Source organism: Triturus cristatus, chromosome 6, assembly GCF_964204655.1.
Source record: "Triturus cristatus chromosome 6, aTriCri1.1, whole genome shotgun sequence".
NCBI classification, from domain to species: domain Eukaryota; kingdom Metazoa; phylum Chordata; class Amphibia; order Caudata; family Salamandridae; genus Triturus; species Triturus cristatus.
The window spans coordinates 550055610-550072402 of record NC_140589.1 but is presented as its reverse complement, the minus strand read 5'-3'; positions in this window follow the sequence as shown (position 1 = coordinate 550072402).

The following is a 16793-nucleotide window of genomic DNA, read 5'->3' as shown; positions in this document are numbered from 1 at the left end:
GTAACCTTTAGTGCTGTATGTAATAGGATGACAAATCCAATCGATGCCGGCAATTAATGATGATGGATTAGGTTCCTTTGGTAATAAGTTACCTCACAAATATACTGATCATGGGTGGGCAAGCAAAAGAAGATCATCGCCCTGCCTTGAAATTGAATTAGTGTTGCTTTTGCCAAATCCGCCCTAGCAAGCGTGTGATCAAATATTGGTGTACATTTAATTTAGTCACACGTCAATAAATCACACAGCCCGGGGGAAGAGGGTTAGGGTGTGATGAATGGTTGGGAAGGGGGGTTTGGGGAAAGGTTTGACAAAGAAAAACAGTACGCATGGACAAACAACAAAACACAATCTTTGTAGACTACCCTATCCATAAATCTGTTAAGGGAGAAAAAGGAAATGCATGCATGATGATGATAACTTGATGGTTAATGATGAGTAGTATTTACTAACTACTACAAGACAATTAGACAGTACAGGGCAGCAGTATATTAATATTATGCAATTTACCTTGCCTGTCTGCCCTCATAGAGACCCGGATTACATACAGTTTGTGTTCTGTTGTACCGGGCTTACTTTTAAACATAGCAAAGAACATTTTAAAATAGCTGTAGGGATGAATTATAAGCAGAGAGCAAACATAATTAATAATAATAACAACGACACATGGTAGTAATGATTGAAGACAAAAAATGAATCAAATTATTTAAAAGATGATGAAAGTTTATACTGTTACTGTGTTATCCTGGTCAAAAATGGGGATTTGCATCTCGGCATTCCTCTTGGTCCTCCCTTCCATGGATGCTCCGTCCATCAATCTTGAGTGACGCCACTGCCTGCCTGGCAGATGTAGATTCATTGGTAAGGTAAGTGTGCGTTGCTTTTCCAAGTACAGCACAGACGTTCTGCAATTCAGGAAGTCCCTTAAAACATGACTACTTGCACAAGTCTAGATTCAATGTTCCTCTTCGACAGCACTCAGAACCTTTTAGCACCATGAAGCCACCCGGTGTACGTGTGCTTTATAAATCATTATTAACATTAACATTAACAAGTATAGCACAGGGTAAAAGCCGGCCTGTAAGTGTAAATGGAAAAACAAAAGGGATATTGAAACATCAATGAATAAAAAAAATGCATCAATTACGGTGGAGTGCAACAAGAGAAGAGAACACTTTCAGACTGAGGCGGCATGGATACATCTACTCTGTTTACAGCATTAAGCTACAACAACAACAGGAAAGAGCAAACCCATGGCACTGGGCCATGACCAAACCTCCATTTAGCTTAAATGTTGACAGAGCCAGACAAAGCACATATACAGCAACCTAGCATTTTCAAAACTAAGTGACTAAATCAATGCACCACTGTCAGTCATACCACTACACTCGACTCCACAAATACACGGACATGTAGGACTGCTGTGGTTCTTGTTGACTTGTGTTTACATTTTATGCCACGTCATGAAACACAGTTATTCAATCAATCATCTCTGATCCTAAGTACTGACTGACTGCGAAGAGTATAGTATGTGGTCATCATGATCATGGTGTCCAACTCAGTCTGTAGTGTACCAAGTGAGTCCAGAGTCCATATTCAAATTTCCAATGGATCGCCCTGCAGTAAAAGTACAATTTTGTTATTAAACAACAAGTCTGTTTCCAGCATTAACCTGAAACAGGACACATATACAGCAACATAGCATTTTCCAAAGTAAGTAACTAAACCAACACACAGCTGTCAGTCATACCTCCACTACTACACTTGTGACTACTCGACTCCACCACTACACAGACATGTAGGTCTGCTGGGATTGTTGACTTATTTCCCTTTTATGTCACTTGATTTGAAATGCCCCGAGTTATTCCATCAATCATCTCCAATCCAACTGACTGCGAAGATAGTATGGTCATCATCATGGTGTTGTACGTGTTGTCCAACTCCAACTCAGTCTGTAGTGTACCGACTCCGAGTAAGTCCATATTCCATATTACAAAATGCAACGGATATTGGCCTGCAGTAGTAGGAGTACATTTTGGTTATTAAACAACAAGAAGGGAAACATTGACTGTCACTTGAGTCACTTTTAGTTGGTAGATTAATTACTAGTACAGTTCGACTTCATGCACAACGTCATCATCACAACACAACGTCATCATCACAAAAAACAGCAATCACTGAGAGTCAGCATCCAACGCATGATTCGAACCAGAAAGACAGAGACACACACAAATAAAGCAAGGAAGAAAGTAACAATTTGAAAGTCTTGTTGTCAGGGAAGAGGAGCTCTTCCTCAAACTCTGGTGGTTCGATCAGAAGTAGGTCATCTAACACACTACTTCCATCACGTAAGTCGCTCTCCTCTTCCTGCTGTGATTCAGGTATTTTGTACTCTGGTGGTATAAAGTGCTGATTCATTTTGATCCTGGTTAACCTCTCCATGCTTTTGGGTGAGAGACTGGTCCTTTTCACAGTTACAATGGCACCAGCAGCACTGAAAACACGTTCAGAAGAGACACTAGCGACAGGGGAAGCCAGATACTTTATCACCAGCCTGTTGAGCACTGTCCATTGGCTGTTTTTCCCTTACCTATACACCAATGGGTTTCGATCCATGAAGACCTCTGTTGTGTCATCCAGATAGGCCTGGACCGTACGCTCAATGCTCAGGGGAGCTCCGATTTGCTTGGCCTCTTTTGCCTTTGCATCAGCACTGGATTTACCCTACCCATGCCGAAGAAACCAATCAGTTGCAGATTGTACTATGGCTGAGGATCCTGTTCTTGCTGCTGTTGATGTTATGGGTAGTCTTGGTGACTGCTGGGAGGCAAACGCACTGCCCTCAGGCTCTGAAGTAGAACTTGACTCTGGAAGCCCTGTAGTACTTGTTCCGGCCTGGGGTGGCGGGCCTCTAATTACCAGCCATTCGTTTTCAAAGTCAGTGGCTTCCTCAGCTATCAAAGTTTTGTACTTGGCAACATCCACTTCTGAAAAAGAAATTACTGCCTCACTGTTCAAAAATGCTTTGCACTGTGGATCCAAAATTGTGGCAGTAATGTAATGTTGATGTGACACAATGTTATTTTGAATCCTTGTATTTTCAGATAAGCGAACGGCTAAGGAGTCCACAAAATAATATGCGTCTTGTTTGTCATCCACACCTGTGTATGTTTCAGATACCTCCTTCAGCTGTTGCTCTAGCATGTGCAACAATGGGATAGCTTTGCCCATAGTACAGTCCTCCCTGCTGACTTCACGCATGATGACCTCAAAAGGAAGTAGAATCTCTGTCAGGCATTTAACGAGGTCCCATTGGCCCATCTCAACGGTCATGCCTTCACAGTAGGATCCCCTAATCTTTGCATGACATAAGAATTGAGTGGTATGTACTGCTCAAACAGACGATCAAACATGTAATAAGTTGAATTCTAACGTCCTGGATGAGTGCTTTGACTGGCATTTTATGCTCACATTGAATGGCCCTCAGCTGCTTCCGGGCTTCAAAAGAATGGCTGAAATGTGTGCTTATTCTTCTGCAGGTGGCCAGAAAGTTGCTGACTTTGTATTCATTTTTAAGAAAGTCTTGAACAACAATGTTAATGCAGTGTGCCAAACACGGGACCCTGAAATAGCCACCATCTTTCATTGCCCTAACTACATTACTGCCATTGTCCGTCGCAACAAAACCAATGTTAAGCCCTCTTGGGTGCAGCCACCCAAATACCTTGCTGTTAAACTCATCCAAAATGTTTGCAGCAGTATGAGATTTCTCCATGGTAATCATGGCTACAGTTGCATGTTTGCGAGTGGCATGACAAATCTCACCAGCGTCAACCCCAGCAGATATCTTTTCTCTAACGCCCACAAAAGAGATCCATTGTGCAGTGATGTACATATAATCAGTGGCTTGGCAACTGGTCCACATGTCTGTTGTCAGGTGGATACTCTGAACAGCACTCTGCTACAAGGCTTTTCCAAGCAATTCCAGCACGTCGTGATGTAGTCCTGGAACAGCAACTCTGGCGAAAAAGTAGCGGCTGGGAACCTGCCATTTTGGGCAGATGGCTGTCACAAATTCCAGAAAACCCACCCCTTCAACAAAAGAAAAAGGGAGAAGGTCCAATGCTAACATTTTAGCCAGCTTCGCATTGTACAAACGTGCTATTTGGTGGTTGAGTTCGTACTGCCCCTCCACCCTAGTAAACATGCTGATAATGGTAGGCTGCATGGTTTTCCATTCTGTTAGGCTCAACGACGCACTTTTTTCATTGCAGTACTCCTTGCTATCTCAGGCTGACTCTTACACTTGTGCCACTGAGATGTTGCTGAGGATGTGGGCAATACCACTGCACTGCTGGGGACAAGGCTACTTTGTGTAGCACTACCAGAGAGAATGTCTCTCCCTCCTTCCTCTTCCACCGTGATCGGATCTTCTATTCGTTTATCCCCACCAACAGCAATGGTTGCAGTTTTTATTCGGCGAAGAAGGTCCTCCCAGTCGATCCAGGGGTGTTTTTTCAGATGGGTTATTTGGCCTCCAGTACCATAGTTTGTACCAAGCTTACCCCGACTAACAGAGGTATTACAAATGGAGCATATAGCAATGTTCTCCTCCTTTTCGATAACCGTAAAGTAGTCCCAAACTGGGGAGCTTAACTTTTGTCTCCTGCTGGAGGTGCCACTTCCAATGCCGGATGAACTGGAGGGTGTGAGTTGAATTTGACTCTGTGTATTACCACTTCCTACTTCTACTGAGGTGGTGGTTGCGCTGGATGTAGGTCGCTGCCGGGCCTTTGCTAATGCAAATATGGAAGCTGTAGGTGGTGTTGGTGTTACCTGTGTTGGTGTTGTCTGTGCCACATCCCTCACAGCAATTTGGGATGTGGCAATGTTGGTCTCCACTGGGGCAGGAGTAATGTCCATGATGACTGGCTCATCATCATCCTGCTGTTCTACATCGACCTCCATAAGTGTAAGGCTTTCTGGAACCTTCCTTTTCCCTAGCCTGGTCTTGGGACGTGTCTCCCTCTCAGACTCAGTTTGTGGCTCCCAAGTGGCATCTAGATCATCAGAAGGGGGGCTTAGCGAATAACTCGATGGACTAACCCTCCTTTTCCTTGCTGGGGATGTGGAAGACAAATGGATCTTCTGAATGAGTGGCTTCCTCTTCTTCTTCCTCTGCATGAGGCTTGATTTCCTGAACTGCCCCTACTTCACGAGAAACAACTACTATTGTGGGCGGTGGTTGGCGCTGTTGTTGATCACTTATGCTGTGTTTCCTCCTGCGATGATTGGGTACTACTTTGAGATAGCGATAGGTTTATCACAGGCTCAGCATCACTGGTTTCCACCATTAGGCTGGCTACCTTTTCCACACTCATGTGCTTGGGCCTGGGTTGGTGGATTGGGCCCACTGATGTGGAGGTGCTGCCCCCAGCTTGCCCCCCAGAAACTGCTGCTGCAGGCGTAATTTTTGGTTTCCCAAAAAAAGTTTGGGGCGGCACACCAGACTTAAGTGTCACTTCCTTCTTCTGTTCCTTCTTCTCAATAGCAACTTTCTTGGAACTGGAGGACCTGGTACCTGCTTTCTTTGGGGCCATCTTCTTCAGATGTAAGCAGCAATCGGTTGCACAAGTTGCAGAGATGTCTGGTCAGGTCACATGTCACGTCGTGTACAGCAGCAGGACGTCTTTCTGGCAGTACAACGGGCGATGATGACACCTCCTCCTCAGTCTTATGTACACCTAAAAGCAAAAAAGCCAGAAGAACATCAGTCAAACGTGGAAATTGTTGTGCTTAAATTACTAATAATACAATCAAACAAAAGTAATATATAAGTTAGTGTGTGGTGGTCACAATTATTAAATTTTAGTAACTCAGTGAACAACAACAGTGTAGCCATTTATGAGACTTTGACAACAAGGGCTTTCCTGGTGTACTGTGTACATCAGGAAGAATAAGAATAGCAAAGAACCAAAACAAAAATACAAATGTAGTGGAACCTGTTTGGCCTTAATTTGTGCATCACGTGGGATGGATGCAGCATCAGGGAGCTGCAGCTGGCAATGGGGCTGGAAGCAGTAAGCCAAGAGGAACAATGGAAAGACATGCAGGTCTATTTGGCAAAAACAGCACACTACTAACTACCACCACAAAATGGCCCCCAGCCACATGGTCACTCACAGGCACAAGGCACAGAAGACAATGAACTCAAGCAGGCCTATATGGCCAGACAAAGGATGCCTGATAAACAACACAGCTTTAATGCAAAAACAATAATCCACATTGCTAAAAAGGTTGGAAAGTTACACAACAACCACAACAACAACACATACACATGCAACAAAGGCATTTATTTAACACCAAAAAAGTGAAATACACCCCAAAAACCACATTTTGCAATTCAATCCAATGCCATCCATGCCCTAACTGATGTTTAAATTCAACAAACACCACAGAAACAGTTGTTTAATGCACCCATGAGTACCTCTGGGTCTACTGGCTGAAAAGGCGTAACACACACCAAAAAAGTAAACCTCCCCTCAAAAAAACACATTTTACAATTCAATCCAATGCCATCCATGCCCTAAATGATGTTTAAATTCAACGGACAACACAGAAACAGTTGTTTCATGCACCCATGATGATGACCTCTGGGCCTACTGGCAGACTAGGCCACAAGCTTGGAAGCCTTTGGCAAAAGCACACTGCCTTGCTCCACAAAATGGCCTCCACCCACATGGCCAGGCCACCCGCAATAACAAGAAAGTGAAGACAGACAATGCAAGCCTATGGCAAAAGCACACTACTTGCATTTGTGGTACTTTAAAATGTGGGACCGCATAGGAGGCAGGGCCCTACCCTGCCTATTCCGGTATCAGCGAACCGCGAATGGCCAATGCAGTATGTACAAGTGCTTTACATAACGTTTTATCGATAAATACACTTTGTATACGATATTACACATTGACTTCGTGGGTTCCATCTTGGAGCAGTGGCCATCTTATGGTTGCCCTCACATAGGCTACACATTAAGGACAAGTACAGGCCTTGAGAACACATGTGCCTTCCATTGACTTCTCTGTGACCTATGCGACTTGGCTCCACCGCCCCAGGTCAGTCCGGTCTCACGAGCTCCCCGTCCTACGGCCACCTGTGATTAGCATCAGGGTTTGACACACCATAAAGCCTTTTCATCCCACACAAGCCTCCGGCTAATCTCTTTCACACCTAACCCTTCCCGCTTTATGGCTTGTTTTACAAACAGGAGGTGCCCGTGTTTATTGGGGTCTGATGATATCTGAGGAGGGATCTGAACCTCGCTGGGTAAATAATTGTGGGCTGGCCGAACTGGAATGTGGGATGGTCATCATGACTCTGCCTTTTCGTTTGTAATGAATACATATGAATGACCATATCGTAAAACGAGGAATGTGTGCCTGAAGCATGTTATTATGTATATAAGGAGAAGGCCGTTTTTGTAACTTTAAGCAGTCTCCTGAGAACATACATTGTGTTGTACTTCTCGGATACCTGTAATTGGTCTGCAGCCAATAAAGACGATCGCTGACTTCACCTAGAAGACTCTGTGTTTCTGTGGGTCTGAAACAGGAAGAACTCGAAGTCTTAGGGTGTGTTCCCCTGCACCGCTGGGTTTTAAAAACCCAGTACTTCACCTTCAGAAAATGGCCACCACCCACATGGCCAGGCCACAACAACAAGAAGCATAAGCCAAGGGTAACAAAGGAAACACATGCACGCCTATATGGAAAAAGCAGCACACTACTTAACTACCACTACAAAATGGCCCCAAGCCACATGGTCAATCACAGTCACAACAGGCCATGGAAAACAATGAACTCAAGCAGGCCCATATATGGCCAGACAAAGGAGGCCTGCTAAACCACACAGTTTTAATACAAAAATGCAAAAACGAAAATCCACAAGGCTAAGAAAGGTTGGAAAGTTACACAACAAGCACACACACACATCCAACAAAGGTATTTATTTATTAACACATACCCAAAAAGTGAAATACACCCCAAAAACCACATTTAGTATTTCAATCCAATGCCATCCATGGCCTACATGATGTTTAAATCCAACAGATACCACAGAAACATGCACCCATGAGTACTTCTGGGCCTACTGGCTGAAATTACAATCAAAGGACAACAACTAGACCCCTACTGAAACTACAGGCCACCCACAACAATACATTTTAAAAACGATGACAATCCCCAATAAATGTAGGTACAAACAATGCCCCAATCAAACAAACAAGTACACCAATTCTTCAACTTACTTGTAAAATCTCAAATCCAAAAGTCCTCAAATCCAATCCAATGATATGATGCAGTAGACAGACACAAAAGTGATCTTTTCAGCTCCATATCCAAATGAAAGTGAACAGCACATGGACAAAGCACTGGGAGGAGCCTGCTGGACAGGAACAGGAAGTTGGAGACTCAGGGGCACTTCCTTCCTCTTGAAAAAAGAAGTAAAAAAAAGAAAAAGAACTCCTTGCACAAGAAACTACAGCCATATCACAATCTGAGGAGTTTTTTTGAGCAAATGATCATTTTCGAGAAGGTTTTATGATGCTCGAGAGATATTCTTTGCCAGATTGCAATTTCTGCGTGTTCGGGATTGCGATCTTGCCAACACTGCCGCCGGAAGTCAGATGGCACGTTCGAATGACGTGTTCGCATTTGCACATTCTCACAGGATCGTGCGGTCAGATACCAAATCTCATGGCGCACGCGAACGGATAGGAAATCTCGTCGGCAAACGCAGAATCCCGGTAAGTCGTTACAGCACGATTTTGCTGTTTTTAGGGTGTGGAAGAAGGTGAAAACCACTGATTGGGTGGATCTTCTCACCAACATGCACCCCTACCTGATCAATGATGTCAATTAAAATGTGTGGGCTGTCATCTCTTGATAAACAGGAGCAGCGGATGTGGTAGCCCCTCTACAAGAGTTGAAGAAGAGGAGGGCAGACCCACAGCCCACTAGTTCTCTAATCTGCTGACCACAGAATGTAAATCCTGTCAAAAGCTAGAATGCACTCGTCATAAGAACTACTCACTTGGCAGTAATGCTAAGTACAAAGCAGATCTTAGAGCCTATCATATCTCTCTTGAACAGGCCCAAAGAGTGTTTTTTGCTGAAAAAAATGACCTCTGATGAGCACAGTTCAGATTGTGAAATCCCGTCAAAGGGCAATGTTCTATGAGACAAAAAATACTGATATTCAGAGATTCAGCAATCACTGCTTGTCCTCCTGTCTGCCATGCAATTCCTGACAGCCATGGCAACAGGCTTATCCAGTTCAGGTCTATCTCCTTTGAAGTTATTTTGAAATTCAAATTGAAATTTTGGCTCCCCTCTTAATGTCTGCCCCCCCACTAGCTATGGCAGTAGATGCCACAATTGTGTGATTTACCACATTTTCAACCATTCTCTTTTTTGGGTGGTTTTGCCTGCCAAAAGGAAACTGGCTAAAGTGGTCCCTCTGCTCAAAAATCTGACAAGACCCCAAAATCGTTTGCAACTATAGGTCCATCTTGCTTCTACTGGCCTTTACTAAAATGCTGAAAAAACTAGTTAATGTGCAGCACTCTGAGTATCTTGAGCAAGACAGCACAGTCAATCTAGCTTTCACCTCCTCAGAGTATGGAATCAGCACTACTGGAGATATCTAACCCGATTAAAGTGTCATAAGACTTGGGAAAGAATGCAGACTTGATTCTTCTTGACTTATCTGCCACCTTCAACACCGTTCCACACTCTATCCTTCTGCACTGATTGTCTGCCATGGTAGTAGGGGGTATTGTGTGGCACTAGTGTAAGTCTTCCTGGACTCTAGTGACTAGTCAGTGTTGCTTGCTCCTTTTTCTTCAGAGGTCAAGGCAGTTGACCAAGGGGTCCCTCCGGGATCCTCACTGAGCCCTACCCTCATTAATGTCTTCATGTCCCCTTTGACCTCTGAGGTGGAATCGTTTGGGTGCAAAATAATGGTATACGCTGACAACACCCAGCTGATCTTTATTTTTGATGGCTCCCATGCCTTAATTGCAACATCTTTCACTGACTGCATAAAAGACATTTTTGACTGGATGCATGGTAGCCAACTTAAATGTAACGTGAAGAAGACTGAAATGTTCCTATTTTGATCACATGCATCTAATCGGTGGGAAGATCTCTGTCCCTCTGTGCTGCTGGCATCTCCCTGTTCAGTTGTTACACACTTAGGAGTGAAGTCGGACACAGCCTTTTCCTGCGGCCACAGATCTCAGCAGTAGTGGGCCAATGTTTTGCTGTGCTCTGCACTCCACTGTAATTCCTTCCCCCTTCTTCCTTTGGAGGCTAGGAGAGTGGTGATTCACACACTGATCACCTCACACTTTACTATGCTAACACACTCTATTTAGAAGTTGAAGAGGCTCTGGTGAATCACCTGCAGGTGGTCCAAAATGCAGTGACTAGGCTTCTCTTGTGCCTACCTAGGCACTTTTCCATCTCGCTGGATCCCATTTAAAGCTCTTGTCCTGGTTCACAGGTCAGTGTATATGTCCAGCCCTGGCTATCTGGTGAAGAGATTTGTTCAGTGTCTCCCTTCTGGAGCATTGCGTTCTGCCTCTGCCTTGCTTCTGTTGATTCCTCACTTGAAGCGTGTCTGAAGGGACGGTAAAGCTTTCTCTTTTCTGGTGGCTAAAGCATGGAACCAGCATCCATGTGAACTGACTCTAATCTCCCTCGAGACTATATTTCATAGAAAACCTAAAACTTGGCATTTTTTGGGTGGGCAGTAAGGATTGTGTTTTTGGGGGAATGTCTCATGGGCCTCCTACCATTAAGCCTGGGAAACTCCTTGGAGTAGGCACTCACTGTATAAATCTCCCATTCATTGATTTTGGCTTAAGTAGTAATTATAGAACTACAGTTTGTGAATTGCAATGGGCTTACTTTTCTGTGGGTGGGTGGGGGCATGTGGCTCCCTAAATCTCTCCCTATCCCAATCCCTTTGCTTAATTCCTCCTTACTCCTCCCCAAAACCCTTTCACTTTAGTAGTATTCCCTATTTTCCAGCCACTTCCTCTGACCCCTGCCCCTCACGGATTTAATACTAAAATGTATACGTACATGAGTGGTGGTCTCTACAGTCAGAGTAGAGATTTTAACTCAGAAAAGACATGAGATTTGAAGGCATTGACCTTCGCATGTAGGTTAGTGAATAGCGTTTTGCAGTACATAAGTAGTACCATGATAATACTATTAAATGTACTAAGAAATGCAATTTGTGAATAGATCCCAGTATGTTCACTACAATACCCTATCATGTGTTATCCCAAGAGTTTCTTCTTAGTAATCCTTGTACAAAAGGTATTCTGTAGGAAGCTGGCTCTGTACATCCGATAATAAAGTAAGGTATAGTGTGCACAGAGTTCAGGGAGTCCCCAGAGGTATAACAGAGGTTAATTTAGACAAGTACTAACAGCTCTCTTTTTGGTAGTGTGGGCAAGCATTTAGGCTTATACAGAGGTTGTGATAAGTATTTTTTGCATTCACTCAATCATGGCTGATGGCACACACAGAGACTGAATCCAGACTAATAAACTAAGTATAAAAAGCTATACTTATATTTTTATCTTGTAGAACCATGCAGGACTTGGCACAGGCAAGTAAGAGATACATTTGAAAGTATCTCTGACTTGCCTGTGAATGTGAAGCTGTACACAGAAATGCAATTGTGGACTGTATTGAAATCGTTTACAGGTTTGTACTACTTTTATAACAGTTCAAAATATAGTCAGATTACTTTCAATTACACTTGGATTACTTTTCAGTTACTTTCAGTTCAGAAAAGATGCTGCAGGCTTGGTCGGGGAGGCTTCCTGAAGGCAACCACTGGCTCGAGAGGTAAGCTGGGTTCTTGGGAGATGCCTGGTCACGGTCGGTTGGGCCACCCAAGGAGGTGCAGCGTTGCCTGCAGGGGTATCATTTGGCGCTGTGTCTTCTTACCAGCTCTGGTCCTGGACGGGGGGTCACTTCAGGTTGAGGATGCAGGTGTCGGCTTGAAGCTTCAGGAAGGTTGGGGGTCACCAGATCCCAGGTCAGGAATGCTGGGGAAAACACCTTGTGGTGTTGGTCCACGGGAGTCGGGTGCACAGTGGTGCAAAGTCGCAGAGCTGTCTTGATCCGTATTCTGTGGGAGAATCTTTGTTTGAGCAAATCCAATGCTCATGGGAGACAGTCTGGGGGGCTGTAGGCTGCTGGACACACCAGGGTTCTGCTGTAGGCAGGTCTTAGTTAGGGCAGGCTGGTAGGGCTGGGGCTAAAGCAGTTAGTGTCCTTTTCTTCCTGGGTCAGCATGTCTCTTTGGTCCTTCTTCTTTCTTCCAGGAATCTGAGGAGGCAGGGTTCAGGGTCACCCCTAAATACTAAATTTAGGGTCGTTTACAGGGGTGTGCAGGTCAGGACCATTGGGTCCCTTCCTTGGGGTGAGTACACCCCCTATTATGCCACCCTCTAGTGGGAGAGGGGCAGGAGCCTCTTCCTAATTGGCTGGGTCCCTTCATCTTCAAGATGAAGGGTCCTGAGATGTGTGCTTCACCTCGTCTCCCCCCTCACCTGAAGGGTAGAGTTGGCAAAGGTGTGCACACCTCTCCTCCTAAATGGGTTTTCCAGTCGATTCTCCTGTTCAAAGTGGGCATCAGAACTGGTGGTAGCCAGTTGCTGGGGGCAGCAAAAGGCAGGTACAGCTTATAAAGGCAGCAGGCCTTTTGAAGCGTTCCCTTTGTGGACCCAGGCCATCCCGAGGGAGGAGGCATGACACCTCTTCCCAGGATGGGCTTTGTTTCCGGACCCAGAGAGTGGAGGCTCTGTACCCAGGGTTCCAAAAGCCTGTCTGGTGGTGGCAAATAGTGGGCAGCCATCCAGGAACCACACCAGAGCTGGTCATTTTTCTAGGGGCATATCTAAGATGCCCTTTGTGTACATCGTACTCTAAAACTCACACTGGCAATGGTGTGGGATTAATGTGCTGAGAAGTTTGCTACCAAACTTCCCGGTGTTCAGTAAAGCCATTATGGAGCTGTGGAGTTCGTAATGATCAACTCCCAGACCATGCTCTCTGTATGGCTTTACTTCAGTTACAATGTCTAAGAATGGACTTAGACAATGTAGGGGTACTGTGCTTATGCAACTGTACCAACTGTACCCTCACCTGTGGTCTAGTGCACCCTGCTAGAGGGGTGGCTTACCTAGACCACAGGCAGTGGTTTGCAGGCATGGCACACAGGTTTGTGTGAATCTTCACGATTCTCTGCCTCCAAACACAGAGCCTGTGGGTGTTAAGGTGCAGGGCCCCTATGGGTGGCACAATAGTTGCTGCAGCACTTAGAGGCCTTCCCTGATCACAGTGTCCTTGGTACCCATGGTATTTTTTCCAAGGGGCTTACCTGTGGCCAGAGATGTGCCAATTGTGGGTACAAAGGTGCAGCTTTGGAAAAGAACAAAGGCCCTGGGAACCTGATTTTCAGGGACACAGGGCACACCAAAGTGCCTCATGTGTCAGGCACAAAATGGGGGGTGACTATGCAACAAGGGGCACTTTCGGCCAGCATTGATGAGGTTCTGTTGGCAGGAAGAACGGTGAGCGGGAAAACCCGGGCGGAAAAACCCAGGCAGCAGCGGAGTCATTAGATCAGGCTGCAACAAACAGGAACAGGAGGCCGCAGGCAAGTGGCAGGCTTGGTGTCCAGGTGCCTAAGGTTAAGAAGTTTTCATAAATACATAATGCCGTCCTGCCAAGTATCATGCATCAGGCGTTAGACAGACGCATTTCAATGTGGTGATCCACATCACCGCACTGAAATGGAGAGTCACACATTTATAGCACCTCCTCATCTGTCATGCTGGAGAACTGTTAGCACCACTGTCAGGAAGCTGGCTGCAGCACACGATCCAAGCTGCTTGCAGCAGCATTGGGGGCATGCTGTGAACTGGCTTAGGCATGCAGGCTGAAGCTACAATGTAACAAAATTAGTTAATTGACCCACTGGCTCTGCACCGGGGCATTCTGATTCTCTGTGACTGTTCATGTCACATGATAAGTGGGCCATATACACAGTGGGCAATTGCTACTTCCGAGACTGCCAGGGACCAACAGACACTCGTGTGTAATTGAAAAATTGGCGGGCCGGCCCGGCCGAGCAAACTCTAAGTTTAAGTTCGTCAGGGCACCAGTCTCTGCAAGCATCGCGGGTGATTTTGACACTGTCTGTGCAATCAATATATGTGAAACTATCCACCCACAGTGACGGGCCGACCCGAACCGCTGCAGGCGCAGTCTGGCAGCACTGTGAGGCTGTGAAGCAAACATAATTTGAGAATGCTGTGGTGGGCAGCAACAAGTCATCGACTGGACTCCTGGACTGTAGCCGCAGCCGAGCCCATCGTGCAGGGGGGGAGTCATCTCGGCAGAGGACTGACCCGTACAAGTGACCGGCACTGCTTCTACGGCAAGTGCCATTATTACCTCTTCAGTCCTCCGTTCAGTGTATCGTCGAGGCTGGCAGTGAATACAGCGGTTATCCTATTTACCCTGCCCAGTTTAATCAACACCACCTTAGTTTTCATTGTATTGTATCTGAATTAACTTTACAGTGCGTGGTGAGCAGTCATGCACTGTGTGTCAAATGGGAGAGTTTCAATCACAGGGAAATGAGGGGGTGCTTTGGTGTGCGCTTTCCAGTACCAGCCTTACTTTGGCACAGACCGCAAGTGACTAGCAGTGAGTGTTTAGAGTAAAGAGATGTACAACAAACTACCTGACTGCACAGTTAGTATTACAGGAGGCTGGAGACTTGATGGTAGACTGAAAGGATATGAAAAAAAGTAAAGAGCAGTGTTGGGGGCGGGGTGTGTAGTGGGCGATTCCATGGTTACTGAGGGACGATGATGAACTAAATGAAGGGTAGCTAAGTTGTGAAGGTGGCTCCCCTGAGGCTTGCTCGGTGCTGCGGCATGCTGGGCAGCACTCTGAATTGGCTGATTGTAGTGACACAGGAATTAGGATATTTTATTAGCAGGAAGCTGGCAGCCGCCACCGCGGCAGGTAAGGGTGGGCGCGGCAGGTAAGGGCGGGGTGCCAGCTGGGCGGACTTGTGGTTGTGTCTCTAAATCCCCCCCAGTCGGCCCACCGCCCCACCGCTTTTACCTGCAGCGGCCGCAGCTGGAAGCTGAGATCATCCACGCTGGGGCTTCACACATCCTATTTGGTACAGTCAGGTCCCAAAGTGCCCTTCTATTTGCAGCAATTTTAGGAACTTCTTAGAGTGTCTGGTTGCTCAAATGGGTGTCATTTCTAATATTTATATGTTTTTCTTCTCTTTATTGCTTGATTTTGGTTGTGAGAAAGTTTCACTCATAGTCGTTGAATGTCACTCATAATTTCACAGAAATTTTCAAAATGTTAACACATAAGCAATCTGGGGGCATATTATCAAGCACGGAGTTAAAATTATCGCCGCTTTCGCGCCGAAAACTGCAGCTAAAGCGGCGATGCTGGGCTTGGTAATATGCCCTTGAGAATTCTGATAGAAGCCCATGTTGACACTAAAACATGGGCTTCTAATGGAACTCTCAAGGGCATATTATCAAGACCATTATCGCCGCTTTAGCCGCCGTTTTCTGCAGCTAAAGCGGCGATAATTTTAACTCCGTTTCTTGATGATATGCCCCCTGAAACCTTGGCAGCAATGATAATGCATTTTCTCACATTTTGATTCAGTGCAAAACTTCAGGGTAATCACGGGCCATATTATCAAGGAACGGCGATAACATTATCGCCGCATTAGCGGCAGTTTCCTGCCGTTAAAGCGGCGATAATGTTATCGCCGTTCCTTGATAATATGGCCCCACTTGAATTATTCACATAGCAAGACGTTTTCCTCACATTTTGCTCCAAACTCGCGATGAATACTTTGCTCTGTTTAAACCACATCGGATGGGTTTGGCAGTGCAGTTTAAAAATAGCTCAAAAATCACATATAATAATAATTCTGTGAAATAGAACTCCCCCATAGTCCGGCGTCGGCATCCCATATAAAAGCATCATTTTGAGACTTTAAACATTTTGGCTACTTAGTGTATACATGGGGCAAAATTGGAAAATAGTCTGCTCGACGGTGGTTTGGTCTTATTTATTCTCTTTCAAAAACATTGCAAAATGTACTGCCATCATCAGTGCTGCTATTAGAATAAACATGTCTATATTTTCCATGAACATTGCGTGGCATTTCAGAAAGCTAATATTTGAAAAAACACAAATATAATATTCAGCTGAGTCGAAGGCCGGAGGGCAGCTGAAATTATTCTTTCTCTGAACTTCATTGTGCCAAGTCTTGTAGTACAGTACAAAAATATGAGTTATTCGAAATCAGACATATAAAAGCAATTCGCCATGACAAAAAAACCTTACTTTTTAACATTTAAGTCACGTAATTAATAATATCACATTGCAAGCAATTTAAAGGCTTTGATGCGGTAGACAATGCAGTAGGCTGAGAAAAGTAAATCCCGCAGTCAGTGAACACCGAACCCTATAATCAGTGTCAAGATTTAGAAAAATCTGTCAATCATGTGACTAATCCACTCTGTTTCCACATCATGCTTGAAGTGATGTAATGAGAAAGGGTAGACACCACCTTAGTAATTGCTGTTACATCCTAACAGTAGAGCGAGATATGATTCCTACAAGGTTTCACAAGACATTTAACATCGAAAT